A 22,221-nucleotide genomic window follows, 5' to 3' on the forward strand; every position below is an offset into this window, starting at 1 on the left:
GTAAAGTAATTTGGGAGGTAGGCCGAATCACAAATGTGGACGCTTACCCCCTGTGCTGGTTGGTTTTTGTTATCCTAACACAATCTTAGATATACCTGGGAAGATGGAATCTTAACTGAGGTGCTTCTATAAGACTGGCCGGTAGCCAAGTCTGTGGCTTCATCTTGATAATGACTGAATGTAGGGGGCACCCAAGCTCACTGTAGGCAGTGCCTTTTCTGGGCAGGTGAGCCTGGGTGTGTAGGGAAGCAGGCTCAGCAAGCCAGGAGGAGCAAAGCTGGTAAGCAGTGCTCTTCCATGGTCTGCCTTGGTTCCCTCCAGGGTCCTGCCTTGCCTTCCTCTAGGGAACTATGATTCTGGGGCATGTAGGCCAAATAAACCCTTTCTCAAGCTGTCTTTGGTCACGATGCTTTACCACAACAGTAGAAATAAGTAAGACGAGTTCCTACTCCACTCAACTTCGTGATACTCTAAAACATTTTGGGAGTAGTTTGTTTGAGGCTTGAGTTTGCTCTTTATTAGTTTTAAATATGAGCCATCTTTCCATTGTACGGATTCCTTGAGCTACACTGTACATAAATCATCACACCATTTTTTTTTTTTTGAATTTCCGAGACAGGTTTCTCTGTAGCTTTTTGGTTCTTGTCCTGGAACTAGCTCTTGTAGACCAGGCTGGCCTCGAACTCACAGAGATCCGCCTGCCTCTGCCTCCCGAGTGCTGGGATTAAAGATGTGTGCCACCACCGCCAGCTTCATCATACCATTCTAATTCTCTTTTAGGTTTTATTTTTTGCATGTGGTGTATAGATGTACATTAGTGCAGGTGCCTATGGAGGCCAGAAGAGGGCGTCAGGTTCCTGGAACCCCTGCCCAATGTGGATTCTGGAAACCAAATTCTGGTGTTCTGCAAGAATAAGTGTTCTAACTGCCGAGCTGTCTCGCCAGCTCTTTGAATAGAACACTTAAAGTATCTTTTCAGAGGGGAAGTGGACACAGCCCCACCCCTGAACCGAGAAGCTATTGCAATTGACACCTTCTGGAGAAGGAAAATCAGTTTTCTCCAGTGTAGTGTCTGTATTGTCAACCACATTCCAGGGTGAGCCCCATGCCCAGGTATAGCTGACCAACACAAAATGGATATTTTGTAGGCAGAGTTTCTCTGTGTCCCGGCAGTCACTCCCAAATCTAACCACCCAGAGACTTAATATTAGTTATAACTGCTCAGCCGATAGCTTAGACTTGTACTAGTTAGCTCTTAACACTTAAAAATTAACCCATTTCTATTTATCTGTGTGCTGCCCTGAGGTTTGTTTACCTCATCCGTGAGCTTTCCATTTCCTCGGACCCTGTCCTTCCCAGCATTCTTTCTGCCCCCAAAGTCCTGCCTAGCTGTTGATCAGTTAGCCTTTTAGTAACAATGAGCAACACGCCTTCAGAGTGTACAAAGATTGTCCCACAGCAGACTCCGTATTTCTTTGTGTGTGCTTTCTGTTCTGTTCTTTTTTCTTAGTGATTTTGTTTTTTGAGACAGGGTTTCTTTGTGTAGCCCTGACAGTCCTGGAATCCACTTTGTAGACTAGGCTGGCCTCAAATTTATAGAGATCCACCTGCCTCTGCCTCCTGAGTACTGGGATTAAAGGTGTGTGCCACCACTGCCTGACTGTCTGTTTTATTTTCCTTTTTGTTTGTTCTCCTTAGTCAGAACAACACACACACACAGAGGGGCAGAGAAAGAGAACAATCATGAAGTCAGGGAAGTAGGGGTAAGATCTGGGAGAAGTTGAGGAAAAGAATATTATCAAAATATGTTGTATGAAAAAAAGATTTTAAAGAAAGGTAAAAAAAATCTCTCGGCCATTTGTAAAGTAATTGACAGTAGTAATGTTACTCATATACAGGGCTTTGAACTTCTGCATAACTGAAACTTACGTCCTTGGACTGCCTTCCACTTGTCTTTCTTTACTTAATCCTGCATTTTATCTTTGTTATCACAGATAATAGAATCTTTTAAATACTGTGTGTGTGTGTGTGTGTGTGTGTGTGAGAGAGAGAGAGAGAGAGAGAGAGAGAGAGAGAGAGAGAGAGAGAGAGAATGCGCGCGAGAGAGCTCTTAGGAGTTGGTTTTCTATTGTGTGGGTCCCAAGTGTCAAGCTCAGGTCAGCAAGCTCGGCAGCAAGCGCACTGACCTACTGAGCCGCCTCACTCCAGGAGCCTCCGTGTTTTCCAAAGCGGGTATTCTGGTTTACATTCTCACTAGTGTACAGGGTCTCTGTTTCCACATCGTGCCGGCACTTAATACTGTGTTTGTGTGATAGCTGCAGTAGCAGGGATGAGGCAATACCTCTTCATGGGTTTGATCTGTGTAGCCCCATGCTTGATAGGGTGCACCTTTTCAAATACCTGCTGGCCATGTGTGTGTCTTGAGAGATGCTTGTGTTGGTCCTTTCCCCACTTTTTAACAAGGCTATTTGTTTTCTTTCTACTGAGTTGTTGGAAGTACTTTACATGTGGTAGCGCACGCCTTTAATCCCAGCACTCAGGCAGAGGCAGAAGGATCTCTGTGAGTTTGAAGCAAGCCTGGTCTACACAACAAGTTTCAGGACAGCCAAGGCTACACAAAGAAACCCTGTCTTGAAGAGAGAGAGAGGGAGACAGAGACAGAGACTGAGTTCCAGAACAAGTTTCAAAGCTCCAGAGAAACCTTGTCTCAAAAAAACCAAAAAACAAAAATGAAAACCAGTTGGTTGGTGGTAGCACATACCTTTAATCCCAGCACTCAGGAGGCAGAGGCAGGCAGATCTCTGTGAATTTGAGGGTAGTCTGGTCTACAGAATGAGTTCTAAGACAGCTCCAAAGCTACACAGAGAAACCCTGTCTAGAAAGGTCAAAAAACAAAAACCGGGCTGGAGAGATGGCACAGAGGTTAAGAGCATTGCCTGCTCTTCCAAAGGTCCTGAGTTCAATTCCCAGCAACCACATGGTGGCTCACAACCATCTGTAATGAGGTCTGGTGCCCTCTTCTGGCCTGCAGACATACACACAGACAGAATATTGTATACATAATAAATAAATAAATATTAAATTAAAAAGACAACCCCCCAAAACAGAAATTATGTATATCTTGTAGCTATTTTCTCCCATTCTGCATGTCGTCTTTCATTTTGTTTTGTCCTCTGCAGCGCAGGAGACTTAGTTTGGCTTACATGCAGCCTCTACTTCTGCTTTTGTTGTGATGCCAAAAAACCATTAATGCCCTACACTGGAGCTTGCCCCAGCTGTTTTCTAGTTTCAGGTCTTACGTAACGAGTCCATTTTAAGTTGGTTCTTTTGTGTGATGTAGCTTCAGTTTAATTCTTTTTTTTTAAAGATTTATTTATTTATTATGTATACAACATTCTGCCTCGATGTATGCCCGCACGCCAGAGGAGGGCGCCAGATCTCAGTACAGATGGTTGTGAGCCACCATGTGGTTGCTGGGAATTGAACTCAGGACCTCTGGAAGAGCAGCCAGTGCTCTTAACCTCTGAGCCATCTCTCCAGCCCCAGTTTAATTCTTTTGATGTGGCTATCCAGTTTTCGCAGCCTCAGGGACTGAAGGGTCTGTCTTTTCTCTGTGTGTCTTTGTGGTGCTTGTTGGAATCATAGCACGCTTCAGAGGCGCAGTTCCAGACTACGGCAACAAAATGAATCCAAGTCTAGATAAAAATAGTTTTCATGATATTGAATAGCATTATGGCAAAAAAAAAAAAATGTACCGGATGTGTTGATGCACCCTTTTAATCCCTTGCAACTCCAGAGGCAGAGGCAGGTGGATCTCTGTAAGTTGAGGCTAGCCTCGTCTACATAGTGAGTTCAAGGTTAGCCAGAGCTGCATAGTGAGACTCAGACTCAAAATCACAGAAACAAAACCAAACAAGAGAAGTTCCTTAATCTATAAATGCTTTACTCCTGGAAAATGCTAATGATCATTTGAGACTTTGGTGGTAGAGGACCTTGCCGTGATGTTGGTGGCTGCTGACTGGCCGTGAATATGGATACTCAAGTCTGGTTGTGCTGTACGGGTTCTTACGTTAGCACTTGACTCCTAGTAGACTTTCTTTAACAATTGGAATCAGCGCTCTCAGATGCTGCCACTTTATCAACCGACACATTTCAATAAAATACTTTTGATTACGTTATTTGTGTATGGGTATGTGCACACAGGTGTAGGCACCCATGGAGGCTGGAAGAGGACTCTGGACCTTTTGCAAACTCATTAGCCATCTCCAGTTCCTCAGTCCCTTTTAAGGATTTTATTTTCATTTTATGTGTATGAATGTTTTACCTACTTGTATGCACAGTGTGAATGTTTGGTGCTCTCAGAGGCCAGAAGAGGGCATCGGGCTCCCCAAGAACTGGAGTTACAGATAGTTGTGAGCCCCCATGTGGTTGCTGGGAATGAAACCAAAGTCCTCTACAAAAGCAACAACTGCTCTTATTGGGCTGTCTCTAGCCCCCTGGAATTCTGTTTTAACTCTGTTGAGAGCATCTTCACCTGTGGTGGATTCCATTTCAAGAAACCACTTACTTATTTATAAGAAGCAACTATCACATTTTTTTTTTTTAGTTTTAAAGACTTTTTGTTTATGTATGTGTCTGTGTGAGTTAATACCACATATGTGCAGGTGTCCATAGAGATCAGCTGGGGTTACAGGTGGTGGTAAGCCACCAGATGTGAGCGCCAGGAACTGAACACCTGCCCTCTGGAAGAGGCGCCTGCACTCCTAACTGCTGAGGTATCTCTCCAGCCCCTACCGAAATCTTACCTTGTGGCTGTAGTAATTCCCTCACATCTTAAGTTCTGCTTCAAGCCAACTATGAAAGTTGGAATCAGCATCTCCCAAATGCTTCCTGATACTTTAGCTGCCTCCCGTGGATCTTAGCAGCATCTAAAAGGGGCCTGGATGCACAGTGGAACCCACAGCTCTAGCTAGCGCATTGCAAACCTTCCTGTGACTTGGTTTGTAGCATGGATGTATGCGAGCAGTTGAGTAAACATTCGTCTTGAACATTTTTATTGACACTCTTAGGGACCACAGGCATTGTTCAGTGGGCAGTAATACTGAGCATTAGATCTCAACAGTGAGCTCAAAAGATTCAGAATATCATGCCATAAACAAATGTCATCCAGGCCTTGTTTCGTTTTCTTAGTACATGGCAGATTCATTATATATGTCTTAAAGAATTTTTCAGAATGATAATGAGCATTGCCTTAAATACAGTTCCCAGTTGTATTGCCACCCCCCCACCCCCACCCCACCACGTGTCAGCCAGCAGATGCTTTGGTCCTTTGAAGCCAAGCATAGATGTTTGTACAAATAAGAAATTCCTAGACAGTGTCTTGCAATGTAAGACTGTTTACTTCCACACTGACAAATCAGTTTATTGTTGCTACATTTAGGGTTAGAGGTACTGCCTTCATCTGCGGTTTTAGCTAGCTCTTCTTTCTAGCTTGCTGCATTCACTCTGTGCCTTTGTTTTGTTTTGTTTTCTAGAAAAGGTTTCTCTGTGTAGCCCTGGCTATCCTGGAGCTCATTCTGTAGACCAGGCTGGCCTGGAACTCACAGAGACCCAACTGCCTCTGGCTCCTGAGTGCTGGGATTAAAGGTGTGCGCCACCACCTGCTGTATTTTTGTTTGGGGCATGGGTTTTAAACCTCCTGATCCCACCTCTGCTGGCTTCAGTCTTCTCTTCAGCAGCTTTCCCAGCTCTTACCCTGAGAACTCTTCCTTGTGCTTGCACAGCCTGGTAACCACTGGCATTCTTCCTAAGAGGCCAACTTTTAGTCTGTGTGGCTGTTTTCATTGGAACTTAAGTTGAATCTCGTTTTTTATTTAATTAGAGAAATTCATGAATCTTCCTTTTTCTTGAAGGCTGTGAACTATTAATCGGTCTTACTACAATGTTGTCTCAGAATAGGACCAAGGAGACTGGAAAGAATGGACATGTGGTGGAACAGTTAAAGCACACACAACACACTGAATTGTGTGGCTGTGGCTTGTGGAGATCACAGATAACCTCAAACACACAGAAATACTGAAAAAGAGCTTGGAATATTACAAGAACTACCAACATTTGACCAAAAGATGTACATATTCACCATGGAGTTGCAATGAATCTTCAGAGTCTGTGTGTATTGTATATATGTGCATACACACAAGCACGTGTATATGTGGGTTCATTTGCCTGTGTGTGTGTTGTTTATATGTTCATACATGTATTTATCTGAGAGTGTCTACACACTTGCCCATGCATGTGCATCTGTGGAAACCACAGGTAGGCATTGGATAGCTTATTACTGACCTTCCTCATTGTTTAGACAGTCTCTCACTGCATCCAGAACTCACCCTTTCTAGAGCATGGCTGGTGAGTGAGTCCTCTGTGTCTGCTTGTGTTGTGCCCAAGTGCTAGGGTTACACCTGACTTTCATGTGGGTGTGGGGATCCAAATTCAGGTTCCCATGCTTGTGTAGCAGGTGCTTTACTGACCCAGTCATCATTCCAGCCTCAAATCTTCCATTTCTAAAGAAAACATAAGGGGTGGGAGCATAGAGATGACTCAGTGAGGAAGAATGCTTGCTATACAAGCATCGCTGTTTTAAGCTGGGCATGGCTGCAAGTCACTCAGGCACACTGGCTGCTGGCCTACCTCACGAGTTTGTGGGAGACCCTGTCTCAAGCATCAGGTGGAGAGTGATGGGGCAGTACTCCTCCCTTCATGTTCTCTGGGCTTTGTGCTCACATAGGTGTGTACACCTTCACATGTGTGCACACATTGCACATACAAACAATATTAAAGCATAGTGACATGTAATCCTAGCGCTCAGGAGTCTGAGACAGAAAGATCGTTGTGAACTCTAGTCCACTATACACAGCGAGTTCCAAGCCAGTCTGCAGTCGGCTGTGTTAGACCCTGTCTAAAAAAGCAAAGATCTGTGAAGTGCAATGAAAAACAGATGCAGTACGCCAGCAATGGCTCGCAGTTCTTGGCCTTGTTTCGGTGTTCTGCGTTCTGTTCCATAACCAGTGCTTTGTGCTAGCGGTACAAAGGGTACAGTAGCTTTGTAATGTAGTTTGAAATCAAGAAACATGAAATCTTGGGGTTGGAATGATGGCAAACCATCCATCCATACACATAAAATAGAAATAAAGAATTGTGATACCTCTTATTTGTTTTGTTTCATTTTGTTTTGTTTTCTGTTTGAAAATCGTTTCGGCTTTGGGAGGAGTCTTCTCTGCTTCCATATTAAGAGATGGCTCAGTGGTTAAGAGCATTGCCTGCTCTTCCAAAGGTCCTGAGTTCAATTCCCAGCAACCACATGGTGACTCACAAGCACCTTTAAAGAGGTCTGGTGCCCTCCTCTGGCCTGCGGACATGCACACAGACAGAATATTGTATACACAATAAATAAATAAATAAATAAATATATAAAAAAAGATTGTTTTCAGATTCTGTACCAAATGTCGTTGGAATTTTGATAGGAACTTGTTTATGTCTACGTTAGGTAGCTGATACATTGGAACAGTACACTTCAGATCCATCGTATTCAAGTCTGTAAGCATGAAATATCTTTCTATTTATTTGTGACTTTTCTATTTCACCAGTGTTTTCTAGTTTTTAGGGTACAGATCTTTCACTTCCTTGACTAAATTTTATGTGATTTCAGTGCTTTGTTCTCTTCTCTTCCATATAGATAGTTCCTGGTGCAAAGAGATGCAACTGAGCCGGGAGTGGTGGTCCACATCTGGAATTCCAGCACTTTGGAAATAATGGCAGAAGGACTGGGACTTTGAAGCCAGATTGTGTCAAAACTTTGACCCTAGAGGCTTAGCGGTTAAGAGCACTGGATGCTCTCCCAGAGGACCTGTGTTCGATTCCTAGCACAAATATCATCGCTCACAGCCGTCTGTAACTCCAGTTTTAGGGGATTTGACTCCTAGCCTCCACAGGAACCAGGCACACATAGTACAGAGACTTACATGTGGGAAAAACTCAAACACATTAAATAAAAACTAAGAATGTGGACTCTGTGTTTGAAACAACAGCAATAGCAAAACTCCAACTGATTCTGTATGTTTCAATTTTATGGAAAACATTTGTTAATTCTAGTTTTTCATCTTGCTTTCTGCAAATGGGTAATAGTACATTTGGACTTGAATGCCTTTTTCTTTGTGTTGTCTGATTGCTCTTGGTGCAACTTCCAGACTTGTGTTGAGCAGAAGTGGTGGGAGCGGAAATCCTTCTCTTGTGATGATCTTAGAACGGGGGGTCCTGGGGAGAGCTCCCAGCAGAGAGAGCTTTCATTGCTCCCGTAGAAGATCCAAGTCTGGTTCCCAGTACATGAGTCAGGCAGCTCACAACTGGCCGCAACTCTAGCTCCAGGGGAGCTGGCGCCTGTTTTCAGCTTCCATGGGCATCTACACACATGTGATTCATAGAAACTCAAACAGCATTCATACATGCCCATGAACCCAAGGAAAGTGATAATAATTTAAATAAAAAATGCTTAAAGTAAAAGCAGTGGCTTCTTCTGGCAGGTGATGGGACAGGGGCCACAAGAGAGCCTGCAAGCAAGTCCTCTGGACAGCTGAAAATATTTGACTTTTCTGTCCTTTCAGAGGCTGGCAGGAAGTTGCACACAGTGTGGTTTAGTCTTGACTAGTCTATGTGACAAGCATGGAAGAATCAGATATGGTTGAGGTCATAAACTAGGTACCATGGCCCCACAGCACAGACGGCTTCTTAACTCCCTGTCCCAGAAAGAGGGTGCTGGGACAGAGAGTGCTACAGAGGGGCATGGCTGACTTTCCCAGGCTGTGGGATCTGACCACTTAGGGTTGTGGGTCTCAACCCATGGGCTGCAACCCCTTTGGAGGCCAAACGAGTCTATCACAGGGTCACCTAAGACCATCGGAAAACAGATACTTATATTATCATTAATAACAGTAGCAAAATTACAGCTATGAGGTAGTAGCAAAATAATTGTATGGCTGGGGTCACCACATGAACTGTATTAAAGGGCCTCAGCACTAGGCACTGAGAACCACTGATGGAGAATGACTCAAGTCTTAAAGGAATAGGCCCATGATCTATGAATGGATCAGTGTGGTGTAGGAGGTCCTTCTGTTTATGTGTTGCTTTCATTGGTTAATCAATAAAGAAACTGCTTGGCCTGATAGGGCAGAACTTAGGTAGGTGGAGAAGACAGAACTGAATGCTAGAAAGAAGGGTAGAGTGGCAGAAGCCATGAATCTCCTGCCTGAGACAGACGCTGGTTAGAATCTTGTCGGTAAGCCACAGTCACGTGGCGATACACATTAATAGAGATGGATTAAACTAATATGTAAGAGTTAGCCAATAAGAAGTTAGAGCTAATGGGCCAGGCAGTGTTTAAATGAATACAGTTTCTGTGTGATTATTTCGGGTGTAAGCTGGCTGGGCGACCAGGAGGGAACAAAGGACCACCCTCCTTGTGCAACATCAGTGTGCCTCTCTCCCTTCAGCTCCACCTGGCTGCTTATGGTCTGATCACTCTTTTCTAATGTTCTCCCACTTTAAGCTGATCACCTACCCACGGTGCTTATGAGACGCTCTGTCGGAACATTTCCTTCTGAGGGTAATCCTGAATCAGCTCCTTTTCGCAAACCTGCCGTTTCTCTTTATTTAGGTTATAACATGTACTCCTGGCTGAGCATCTGTGGGCTCCTCTGAACTCGGGGTGATAGGGACAATGGCCAGGAGATAGTAAGTCTCTTTTGTCCTGGACATAAGGGCCTGCTTTTCATTGCTAACTGAACGGCAGGGAGCTCCATCCCCTCCCCTTTTACAGTTACTGGAGTGTTTGTGGTGCCTATATGACCCAGAAGCACCCTTCCACTCTCTGTCAGTTTAAATTCTCATCTCTAACATTCATAATAATGCAAATTTCCCTTCTACTCTTCCTATGATGAGACCTTGATGTGGGAGTGATTTCTTATTAATAAAGAAACTGCCTAGACCCATTTGATAGGCCAACCCTTAGGTAGGCGGAGTAAACAGAATGGAATGCTGGGAGAAAGAAGCTGAGTCAGGGAGTCGCCATGATTCTCCCACTCCAGACAGATGCAGGTTAAGATCATTCCTGGTAAGCCAGCTCTTGGGCTACACAGATTAATAGAAATGGGTTAGATCAATATGTAAAAGCTAGCCAATAAGAAACTGAAACTAATGGGTCAGGCAGTGTTTAAAAGAATACAGTTTCCGTGTAATTATTTGGGGTAAAGCTAGCCGTGTGGCGGGACACAGCCCGCCGCTCCGTATTTCAACAGAGTGGCGCCCAGACATGTGGACAGCCGAAACCCACTTAAAAAACCTGAGAGGACTTAAAAAGGAGAGAGAGAGAATTTAAGACAGCTTTTTGCTGTTTGTGGGTTGCGTGCCGCAAAGAAATTGTCCTGACTCAGCAGCAGGAAAAAACTGGCTGTTTTAAAATGCCGGCTTTCTGGGCTGTGCCGCCATTGCGATCTCTGTCTGGCTCCTGTGGGAGACAGAGCTTTTGAATGGAGCATTTGGAGTAAAGCTCTACGGCTTGCTTGATGACAATGTGGACCGCTGTGTGCCTGGAACTGTGTGTGGCTCAGGGGCACCAAATGGCTCTTAGGCAGGAGCGGCTTGGCTCAGCTCTGCCATGCTGAACTGTGCTGGTCTCAGGCAGGGACTACCGTAATTACCATAAAAACAGCACAGTTAAGGTTTCAACTGGGCAGGACACAGGCGGTACCGTATTACCTGTACATGGTGCAACTTAAGTTTTTAAGAACTGCTTAACATTTTAAGAAATGCTCCTGGATAGTAAAAAAATGTTAGAGATTCACAATAAAACAGATTCAGACATAAAATACCACACTGTTGGATAAATGTACGTAGGCTTGGGAGAGAGAAGAAAAAGAATATAGAGAATAAAGTTAATGGTTTAAAAAAGTAAAAGTAAAGTCTTTAAAGAGACAGAGTACAGATAGTTAAAAGATTAAAAGAAATAAAGAAAAATAAGCCACATAAAAATGGAAAATTCACAGAGAGTCTGGATTATGTACATTGTGTTTTCTTTAAAATTTTTGACTGTGAAGGAGCTAAGTACAGAGAGACATTTCATTATATGGGCTGCCAAGTGGAACCAGAACGGATATCATGAGGGTATGATTTCAGAATTTGGATTTAAGGATATGATACTTTGGAAAAGAGATTCTTCTTTTGTTTTCACAGAGGATGAGACGCTGTTCATTTCTTCTATTCCGATTTGGTATGATAGACCACGTCCTCCTGAATGGTTCCTGTGCATGCCTTCAAAAAATTGCTTCGCTCAACTGCCAACTGAGATGAAACTAGCACACAGGTTATACCATGAAAGACCTAATTAACGACGCCCCCATTCAGCAGGAAGCAGTTTGGAGAGAAATAACTGCGCCCATATTCCCAAATAATGTTTATAAATGTTCTTTTACATTTAAAGGGGGATATGATATAGGTATGAATAATTTGCATTAGTATAGATTTTGCTTTATTGATAGAGATTTAAGGTCAATTTTGTTATATGTATAAGTGTTTCTGATTTTGATTAAGGTATTGTGATTGTGTAGTTCATTTAAATATGTACTGTATAATTAGGAAATATAGGTTGTTGATGGATAATCATAATAGTCAAGTTTGTAGTCATGTTACTTAGATTTTCTAGATATATAGAGAGATATTTCAGATAGGCATTCTTCATATCACTCAAAGGCTACAGAATATGGCATTTAAAATATTTTAATAACTTAGGACTTTTCATGACAATGAGACACGTCTGCTCCTGGCAGCACCAATCTACTTCGAGAGGAAGATGGGCATCGAAGAGGATCCTTATGGAGTTTGATAGCCATTTGGGCAAGAAACTGCTCTTGCCTGGACTGTTGCATAAAATGGACACAGAGAACCCGCAGAGAGAGGACTGCTGAACTTGCCTAAAGGTGAGATGGTCTTTCGGGGTTCATGACTCATGAAAGAGTCTGCGAGACATTCTGCAGGACACAGCAGATAGTGACTGAACTGTCTTTGGAATTTCCTGCTTCATGGAAATGTCTGCTGGATACTTTGGGTCTAAAGGCTGAAGATGGATGCCCCAACCATACAAAAGAACTTTGGGTGACTGTCCAGGCAGCAAGATGTCTCTGTCATTTCTAGAGTTTTCTTATTTCTTGTTTACTTAGGTAGTATTATATCCTTCTGGAGTCTTTGATGGAGTTGAAGAATGAATAGATAGTTATAGTTTTCCTTAGTTATGATAAAAGATAAAATAGATATAAATATTGTAACTGTAATTCTTGCTTGATAACTGTTTTGCTATATGTAATTTTACTATGTTAAAGTTAAAGCCTTTCTTTTTTGTTTAAACAGAAAAAGGGGAAATGATGTGGGAGTGATTTCTTATTAATAAAGAAACTGCCTAGACCCATTTGATAGGTCAACCCTTAGGTAGGCGGAGTAAACAGAACGGAATGCTGGGAGAAAGAAGCTGAGTCAGGGAGTCGCCATGATTCTCCCACTCCAGACAGACGCAGGTTAAGATCATTCCTGGTAAGCCAGCTCTTGGGCTACACAGATTAATAGAAATGGGTTAGATCAATATGTAAAAGCTAGCCAATAAGAAACTGAAACTAATGGGTCAGGCAGTGTTTAAAAGAATACAGTTTCCGTGTAATTATTTGGGGTAAAGCTAGCCGTGTGGCGGGACACAGCCCGCCGCTCCGTATTTCAACAAGACCTCCTGTTTTTCAGTTTTTGACTTAAAAGACCTTTACTCTACTCTGTAGGCGGATACTGCTTGTTTGTTTCCTGGCCATCCAGACCCGAAATAATCACACAGAAACTCTATTAATTACAATACTGATTGGCCATTAGCTTAAGCATATCTCTAGCTAGCTCTTACATTTTAAATTAACCCATTTCTATTCTGTGTATTACCATGAGGCTCATGGTTACTGGCAAGGTTCCAGGGTGTCTGTCTCCTTTGGTGGCTACATGGTGTCTCTCTGTCTCTGCCTTTCCCCCCCCAGCATTCAGTTTAGTTTTCCACCTAGTTTTTTTTTTTTTTTTGTTTTTTTTGTGTTTGTTTGTTTTTTTTTTTTTTTTTTGGATTTTCGAGACAGGGTTTCTCCGTAGCTTTTGGTTCCTGTCCTGGAACTAGCTCTTGTACACCAGGCTGGCCTCGAACTCCCAGAGATCCGCCTGCCTCTGCCTCCCAAGTGCTGGGATTAAAAGCTTGCGCCACCACCGCCTGGCTTTCCACCTAGTTTTATTCTGCTCTGCCCCACAGGCCAAAGTAGCTTCATTATCAACCAATGATAATAAAACATAGTCACAGCATACAGAGAGGAATCCCACATCAATACTCCCATCGCCCACCCGTTTGACCTAGGCCAAGCCCTGCAGAAGGACCTGTCTTCCCTAGACCTTCTTCCTTTCTTTCTGTGATGTGAATGATCTCTTCTGCAGCCCGACCCTCCGGGAAGATCCCTGCCAGTCCACAGCCCTCCCCAGTGCTCTGGCTTCCTGGGGCTGAGGTGTAGAGAGAAGGCCCAGGTCTGCATCCCTCACTGTTTGCTCCCTAGGTCTCCCTGCCCCAGGAGCGGCTCCATCCCCTCCTCAGGTTCAGGAGGCTCTCACATCACTCACCCAGGACACAGGGAGGCCTCCAGCTTCACTGGGCCGCTTTAGCTTTTCCCATACCTGGATTCCTAACTTATCAGGCACAACATACCCCCTCCATGAGGCCATTAAAGGGCCCATAGAGGAGCCTCTCCCCTCTCTGCGGTCTCACCAGAGCTTCATAGATCAGCTAAACATGCCCTGCCCCAGGCCTCTACCCTGTAGCCTCCAGACCTTTCAGACTGTTTCCTTCACTCAGCAAGCCGTGATCCAAGGACACCACCACTCCCAACCACCACACCACCTCTCCAAAGGCAGTGTGAGAGCCAAAGTTACATTTTAAGTTGTAATTACTGTGCCTAAGAGATCCATGAAACAAAAACGCCTCTGACCTGCAAGCCCCTTGCCCAAGGACAGGTACTTCCTGAAATGCTGGACATGATTGCTTATGGAAGATAACATGCCACGTATTTTCACTGCTCCCCTAAACAAGTTTGTTTGACACAACCGCACCGGATGCATTTGATCACAGGTAAGTGGGAACTATGCAGGCAGGAAGAACGGGGCATATATCCTTACCCCGGCTGGGTCTGTTTATGAGTTTGCCTCTTTAAGCCTCTGCAAAATGGCCATTTTCTGGGTACCCTGGAATGGACCTGGCCAGAATTCATCATTCTGGCAAGTATTTATTTAATTAAAACTTGCTTCAAATTTGGCTCGAAAATTGTGGAACTGGTCTTTCTCTCATGTTCTCGTGTTTAATAGCAGAGCTGACAGCTCCCACCAGGGCCCTCATCCTGGCCCAAGACAAACAGGCTGGCATCTCTACTGACTCCAAGTATGCCTATAACATCATTCATTCCAACACGTTGATCTGGAGACCCGGGATTCCTAACACAAGAGGAACACCCATTGCCAGTGCCGAAGCCAGCCATACAGGAACTCCTAGGGCCATCCAGTCTCAATGTACTCTGTAGGGGCACCAAAAGAATAGACACTATAGCTCCCTGACTGGTAAAATGGTAGATGAACTGGCCATGGACGCTGTTCTCACCCACCAGGACCTGAAGAGACAGAAACCTAATCCCCGCACACTCCTGTGGTAGCACATACATCGTCGGAGCCCACAGATGTGGGTCCATTACAGCTGGACCAAAGGTCAGAGAGTCCAGGCCTATTCTTGCTCCTTCAAGGTTATAACTGGAGGTTTGATCCAGGGTATGGCTACCTACAGGATGTTTTGACCTAGGCTGTAGTTACTTGATGCTTTGGGTAGTGAGAAGGTGATTACTTTATTTGTTCCTTCATCTCAGTGAAGAAGTCTTTTGTCTTCCCCCTCTTTGAATTGGGGTATGTAAAGTCTATGAGAAATAAACGTGGGCAGATTCAGCATTCACTGGGTTGTCCTCCCGACTCTATCCTGTGGCTCTGTCTATTTCTCTTGTGTCTCTCTGCTTCTACCTAACATTTCTACTCCACATGCTCCCTACCCTGAAGTGTATGAACCCATTGAGCCTGGACCCCAACAATACATTAAGCCTCAAGCCCCATCCTATCAACCCCCCCCATACACTCTTGAGGTTCTTACGCACTCACACTCTCTATACCACCCAGCGTAACAGACTCTCATTCCTCAAACAATACCAGTCTGGCTGAGGCAGGAAGATAAGGTTTTTCTTATCTCTTCCAGACCTGAGACTTCTGTTTGTGTCCTAACCCTAGGCCATTACCTTCCCCACTCACCAGATGAGAGGGCTTCTGCCTGCTTCAGGTTGACTTGACACATGGTCCACAAATCTCTCTTGGTTCTAACCGGTGCTTTCTCAGGGTGGGTGGAGGATTTTCCTGTCTCTAACGGAAGAGCCTCCACTGTTACCCATCTCCCTCTCTCTGCAATTTTTCTCCTCTTTGGCAGGGAATTTCCCTCTTTTCAACCTCTATTCAGGCCAACAAGTTCATCTCAGTTATCTCCCAACACCTCGTTTCTTAACATATGCTGAAAGTTCCACATTCCTTATCACCCACAGTCCTCGGGAAAGATGAGACTAACTAACCGCTTAAGAGAACTGATGGAACTCTCTAGAACTGAAATTTAGACCAGATAAAGCTTCTTCCAGCCCTTTTGAGAATCTGCTCCCTCCCCCCAAATCCCACACACCTCAGGCCCTTCGAGGTCACATGTTCTCCCTTGGGGCACGTACACCCATCTCTCCTCCTTAAAATGCTTGCCTCAGAAACAGCAGCCGTGAAATGCTCTCTAAAATCTAACCTGATTGCCGGATTTGTCTAAGAACAAGACAAGTTACACAGGCTTAACTCAGATCCCTTGAGCCAACAGCTCCACGTTCAAGACCTGCCTCTGGGCCCTGCCTGTACAAACTGGGGCACAGCTGTCTGTGGGGGTCCCTACCCCAATTGCACTAGGTTACTCTCCAATTCAGGAGCTGATATAGGTATGAATAATTTGCACTGGTATGGATTTTAAGGTCAATATATGTATATGTATTTCTGATCCTGATTAAGGTATTGTGATTGTGTAGTTCATTTTAAAAATGTAATGTATAATTAGGAAATATAGGTTGTTGATGGAAAATCATCAATAATAGTCAAGCTTGTAGTCATGTTAGTTAGATTTTCTAGATATGCATAGATATATTTCAGATAGGCATTCTTCATATCTTTCAAAGGCTACAGAATATGGCATTTAATGTTTTAATAACTTAGGGTTTTTCATGACAATGAGACACTCTGCTCCTGGCAGCACCAATCTACTTCAAGAAGAAGATGGGCATTGAAGAGGATCCTTATGGAGTTTGATAGCCATTTGGGCAAGAAACTGCTCTTGCCTGGACTATTGCATAAACTGGACACAGAGAACCCGCAGAGAGAGGACTGCTAAACTTGCCTAAAGGTGAGATGATCTTTCGGGATTCCTGATTCATGAAAGAGTCTGCGAGACATTCTGCAGGACACAGCAGATAATGACTGACTGCCTTTGAAATTTCCTGCTTCATGGAAATGTCTCTGGATACTATGGGACTGTAGGCCGAAGATGGATGCCCCAACGGTATAGAGGAACTTTGGGTGACTGTCCAGGCAGCAAAATGTCTCTGTCATTTCTAGAGTTTTGAAAGTTGCTTATTTCTTGTTTACTTAGGTAATATTATATCCTTCTGGAGTCTTTGATGCAGTTGAAGGATAGATAGTTATAGTTGTTTTCCTTTGTTATGATAAAAGATAAAATAGATATAAATATTATAACTGTAATTCTTACTTGATAACTGTTTTGTTATATGTAATTTTGCTATGTTAAAGTTAAAGCCTTCTTCCTTTTTGTTTAAACAGAAAAAAGGGAAATGATGGAGGAAGGTCAATGGTTAAATAAAGAAACTGCCTTGGCCCTGATAGGTTAAAACATAGGTGGGTGGAGCAAACAGAACAAAATGCTGGGAGGAAGAGGAAGTGAGCTCAGACGCCATGCAGCTCATCACCAGAGCAGACGCGATGAAGCAAGCCACCAGGTCAGTCATGCTGAATCTTTCCCGGTAAGACTGATGCTACACAAATTATTAGAGATGGGTTGATCGGGATATGAGAATTAGCCTGTAAGGGCTAGAGCTAATGGGCCAAGCGGTGTTTAAAAGAATACAGTTTGTGTGTTGTTATTTCGGGTAAAGCTAGCCGGTGGTGGGAGCTGGGTGGCGGAATGCAACCCGTAGCTCCTTCAACAAGGAGCCTCTGGGGGCACCCATTTCACATGCCCCTCTTCTCCTGTTTCCCTGTCAGTTCCTGCCAAGTGGTATACTTAGTTCCGGATTTTAGAGTCATCTCTGGAAAAAGGATAAGTCAACCGCCCCATCCTCACCCGAGCCAAAAGGAATAGTATATTACTTCCATTCCTATGAGGAGTAACCACAGCAGGGGCGGGGAGATCAGCCACTGGACTCCAACATGCACAACACAGCCAACTCTCCTAACCATCCAAGGCTGACCTGACGCTGGCCAGGACACTTCTGAAAAATGCCAGATTCAGTTGATTCCCTCGCCGCAATGGCATTACAGGATGGATGGTGATAACAAAATCCATCTCATTGCGGCAGAGAGGGGAGGAAACGACTGTGTTAGGGGAGGCATGTTGCTTCTACAGGAATTTTTTGGGTGTCTAAGGAAGACTACAGACAGCTAAAAGAAACAATAGACTCATGGGCCTGATAATCCCCACCATGTTTGACAGTCTTCTGGGGCACTTGGGGAACAAGGATTATGAGGGCCAAACTTATTATTATTATTTTTTTTGGTTTTTCGAGACAGGGTTTCTCTGTGGTTTTGGAGCCTGTCCTGGGACTAGCTCTTATAGACCAGGCTGGTCTCGAACTCCAAACTTATATTTTAAGTTTAAATTACCGTCATTAAGAGATCTTTGGTACAAAAATGCATCTAACCTTTAAGTCCCACTTGCCCAAGGACAGATGACTTCCTGGAATGTGGGGGCTGTAATTCATGTAAAATAATTAGCCATGTGTTTTCACTTCTGTAAACAAACTTGGTTGCTCCAGCTACATAGGATGTGCTTGCTCTGGCATTGGTGGGATGTATGTAGGCAGGAAGTAGTCAGGATGTATGCTTGTACCTGATTGGATGAAGGCAGGAAGTACATAGTCTTGCTACTTTTGTCTTTATAAGCACCTGACTAAGGTAATTCGTGGCCGTTCACTGGAAATCCTGGGTATGGACCTGGCCGGTGTCCATTGTCCTGGCCATCTAAATTTAATAAAGCCTGCTTCAAATCTGGCTCAAAAATTGTGGTAGTTGTCTTATTCCTGCCTGGTGGGATTAACACTCTGCTGAATTCAAAAGCAATGAACAAAGCCGGATGTGGTGGCGCACAACTTTAATTCCAGCACTAGGGAAGCAGAGGCAGGCAGATCTCTAAGAGCTTCAGGCCAGGCTGGTCTACAGAGTGAGTTCTAGGATAGCTAGGGCTGCCTAGAGAGATGCTATTTCAAAATCCCAAAACAAACAGTGACAATAAAAAAGGAATGGATGAAGTTGTCTGGCAGAGGAAATTTCAAGGTAGAATTCCATCTGGGTTGAGGCACGACTTTGGTGTGGTTGTTTACTGTGCTTACCGGTTTTGACAGTGAGAGGAGAGAAAGTGGAGCAGGAAGATGTGAGGAGCACGCCTTCAGACAAGAAGAAAGCACACCCGGTTAGCGCTGGGGATGGAGCTGTTTGGTCAAAGTAGCTGTGTCCGTCCGTTACTGTTCTGTGGTTGTGATAAAACATCACAATCAAAAGCGGCTGATGGAGAGTTTCTTCTGGCTTATGGTTTCAGAGGAGTCTCGCGCTATGGTGGTGGAGCAGAGAGCAGACAACCAGCAACTGGCATGGCGACCGAAAGGGAAGCTAAGGGCTCACATCTTGAACCACAGGCACAAAGCTCAGAGAACAAACTAGAAATGGCACAAGTCTTCTGACTCTCAAGGCCTACCGTCAGCGACACACTTCTTCCAACAAGGCCGTATCTCCTAAGCCTCCCCACACAGTGCCCCACCTGGGGACCAGGGTTCAAGTACATGGAGTTGTGGGAGAGCATCTCATTCAAATCAGCACAGGGCCTGGGACCAAACAGATAAATGCCACCGAGGAGAAACCTCAGACCCTGGACAATAGGAGAGGTGCCTGGCGAGTTAGATGCGCCACCTCCAGAGCCCTGGCGTACAGCAGTGTGAACACGTGGCCAGAGACTGCCAGAAAATATGAATGAGCCTTCGGGGTACCCGTGGGAAAATGGCTGCCGAGGGAAGTGTTTACCCAGATTCAGTTATGACGGTACACAGAGGTGGCTACAGCTGTGGCCCCAAAGGGTCATGCTGCTGCCTGAGCTGGCTTTGTCCACATGGTGCTGGTTTTGCCTGTATAAGATCCGAGAGTAATGGGGTCATGGAGGCTGTCATCAAGATTCCCAAAAGCCGAATTCCCATGGACTCCCAAGTGGGCTGTGTGTGAAACTGTAAAGGTGTGTGAACAGTAAAATTGCAGTGAAGACCCCAGGATGTTGGAGGTGCCAGAAACACACGGCATCTGCTAAAGATAGTAGCAGGCGCTTAGTAGAGAGGCTGTCTACACTGTAGGCCGCCGAGCTGGAGGGGTGTGGTGACGCCAGAGGTCTTGCATTGGTCTGATCTTTCCCCACTATTCTCCCCATCCTCCCTTTGAAAAGAAACTATTTACATTGTGTTTGTAGCAAATCACTCTCTCAAAAGGGGAAGGAGGTTTGAAGAGAGAGAAGGGGAAAGAAACAGTGGGGGGGGGGAAGGAAAGAGAAAACGGAACTCTTTTAGTTTTTGATTTGGTGGGCTGGTGAGTCTAAAAACTTTTCTCCCACAGTGGTCACCAAATGGGTTTCCATCAAACTCCCATCCCGTGTGTGTGTGTGTGTGTGTGTGTGTGTGTGTGTGTGTGTGTCCCTGTCCAGAGATAGAAGGATAGGAAAATTGCTGGTGTTAATCCAGGGCGTATCTCCTTGTTAATGACAATTCCTGGAGAAAAGCCCTCTCTGCAGAGACCGATGGACTGATTAGAACACAATGATGTGGAGAGGTTGGAATGTCCACAATCCAGAGACCTTAGCCTGAGCTCGCTTCAGCCCTGCCTCCTGCCTCCTGGTTCCTGCCCTGCCTTCCTGCTCAGAATTGCTTTTGGTTGCGGTGTTTATTACAACAATAGAAACCCTAACTAAGACCCTAGCTCCGAGCAATCTTGGGGCTATAGCCTCACTGTATCCCTGCTCTGATGTTCCTTCCCTTCAGTGTATTTTAAACCTGCCTTGATTTATGACTTTCTCTGTTCTGTGAAACTATAAAGCTTCATGAAATTGCTTCCATGTTGTAACATGAAACCAACATCTGTGTTCCTTGGCCATGGTCATTCAAAATAGCTCCAGAATAAACTCCCCTCGTTACCTTATAGGTTTTGTTGATGTTTCTTTATAGCCTTTTCTCTGTGTGTTTTCCTGGACTTCATTTAGTAAATATTGGACTTTTGTATCTTTTCTTGTTTTGTTTAATCTGTCCTTTCATGTTTTTTTTTAAGTCTGTTCTGACAGTCCCTCTTTTATCATTATTTGAGCATTTTATTTCAACTATTATGTTATTGGTTTCTTTCTTTTTTTTTTTTGATTTTTCGAGACAGGGTTTCTCCGTAGCTTTTGGTTCCTGTCCTGGAACTAGCTCTTGTAGACCAGGCTGGCCTCGAACTCACAGAGATCCGCCTGCCTCTGCCTCCCAAGTGCTGGGATTAAAGGCGTGCGCCACCACCACCCGGCATACGTTATTGGTTTCTAATAACTATCTTTTCTTCAGACCGTCTTATTGGTAAAGTGTTGAGTCATTTCTCTCCATCCCCAGATTGTCTTCCTTTCCCGTAGAATTTACTTTTCGAGTCTGTGTGTGTTTCGGTTTCTTTTTCAGGCTGCTACTTTTACTAATACTCAGGTGGCCATCCTTAAGGAGAGGCCGCGTAACTGGATGTCTCTCAGCGGTGAGGGTTATGACATGATGCTCTGGAGAGGTGCGGCAAGGTTAAAATTCATTTTTAGCCGGAGGCCCCCTGGTTAATAGGACAGGACTTCCCTTAGGGGCACCAAGCTGATGACTTAAACCCTGAGATTCTCTAGGACAATCGGTGTCAGATGCTTGTTTGCTTAGGTCTGGAGTGACTGACAGTCAGGGGAGGAAAAGCTGCTATTAATCTATCAGAGATTGCCTGGTCACACAGTTGGCTAGGAGCTCTCCTCCCCAGCCTGCTATCTGACGCACCAAGACTTTATTAAACTATCTTACTCTAGCTCATGCAGAATGCAGAACCAAATCTCACTTATTTTGCTTAGAGTTAGTAAGCCAGTCTACGCTCCACTCCTAACCAATAGCCAGGTTTGAGAAACTCCTGACTCCTCTCCTCTTTTCCCACAGTGCTGCTTTCTCTTCGCTCGTCCCTTGCACACTGAGCCCTTGCTTCACAGGGCTCCTTTTGTTCTGTTTTCCTGCCTTGCAGTTCTCAGAATCTCTCTCAGGGTCTCATCAGGTTCGGCCTGTGGTCTGACTGAGAAGCCCTACCTTTGACCTCTGATAGGGACTGCAGCTGTCGGAGAAACACCGGCAGCAGTGCCGGCTAACCTGGTAAATACTGCAGTAACTTCCTTAGTTTGCTGCATCTGATTCTGATTGATCGTTCCATGACAGATTAATAAATACAAGTAATGCTGCAGCTGGGAATCACAGTTGTTAGCTATGTAACTAATCAGTGGCCAGAAATAAGACTATCGGCCTGAGTCTCAGATAGCCAAGATTCATTTCTTCCTGTGCGTTTCACAGGCAGGGGGTTGTGAGGCAGTGGGTCCGCTGGTGAATTCTCCTTTATTTACTCAGTATGAAGAGATGCTGTGACATTGCCATTAGGTTGTGAGGGGTGGATAACAGAGGAGTTAGCAACACGGCCCAGAGGAACTCTCCGAGGGCT

This window comes from Microtus oregoni, unplaced genomic scaffold (assembly GCF_018167655.1).
Source record: "Microtus oregoni isolate MIOR12 unplaced genomic scaffold, Mior012 000004F_ref0000308, whole genome shotgun sequence".
Lineage (NCBI taxonomy): Eukaryota > Metazoa > Chordata > Mammalia > Rodentia > Cricetidae > Microtus > Microtus oregoni.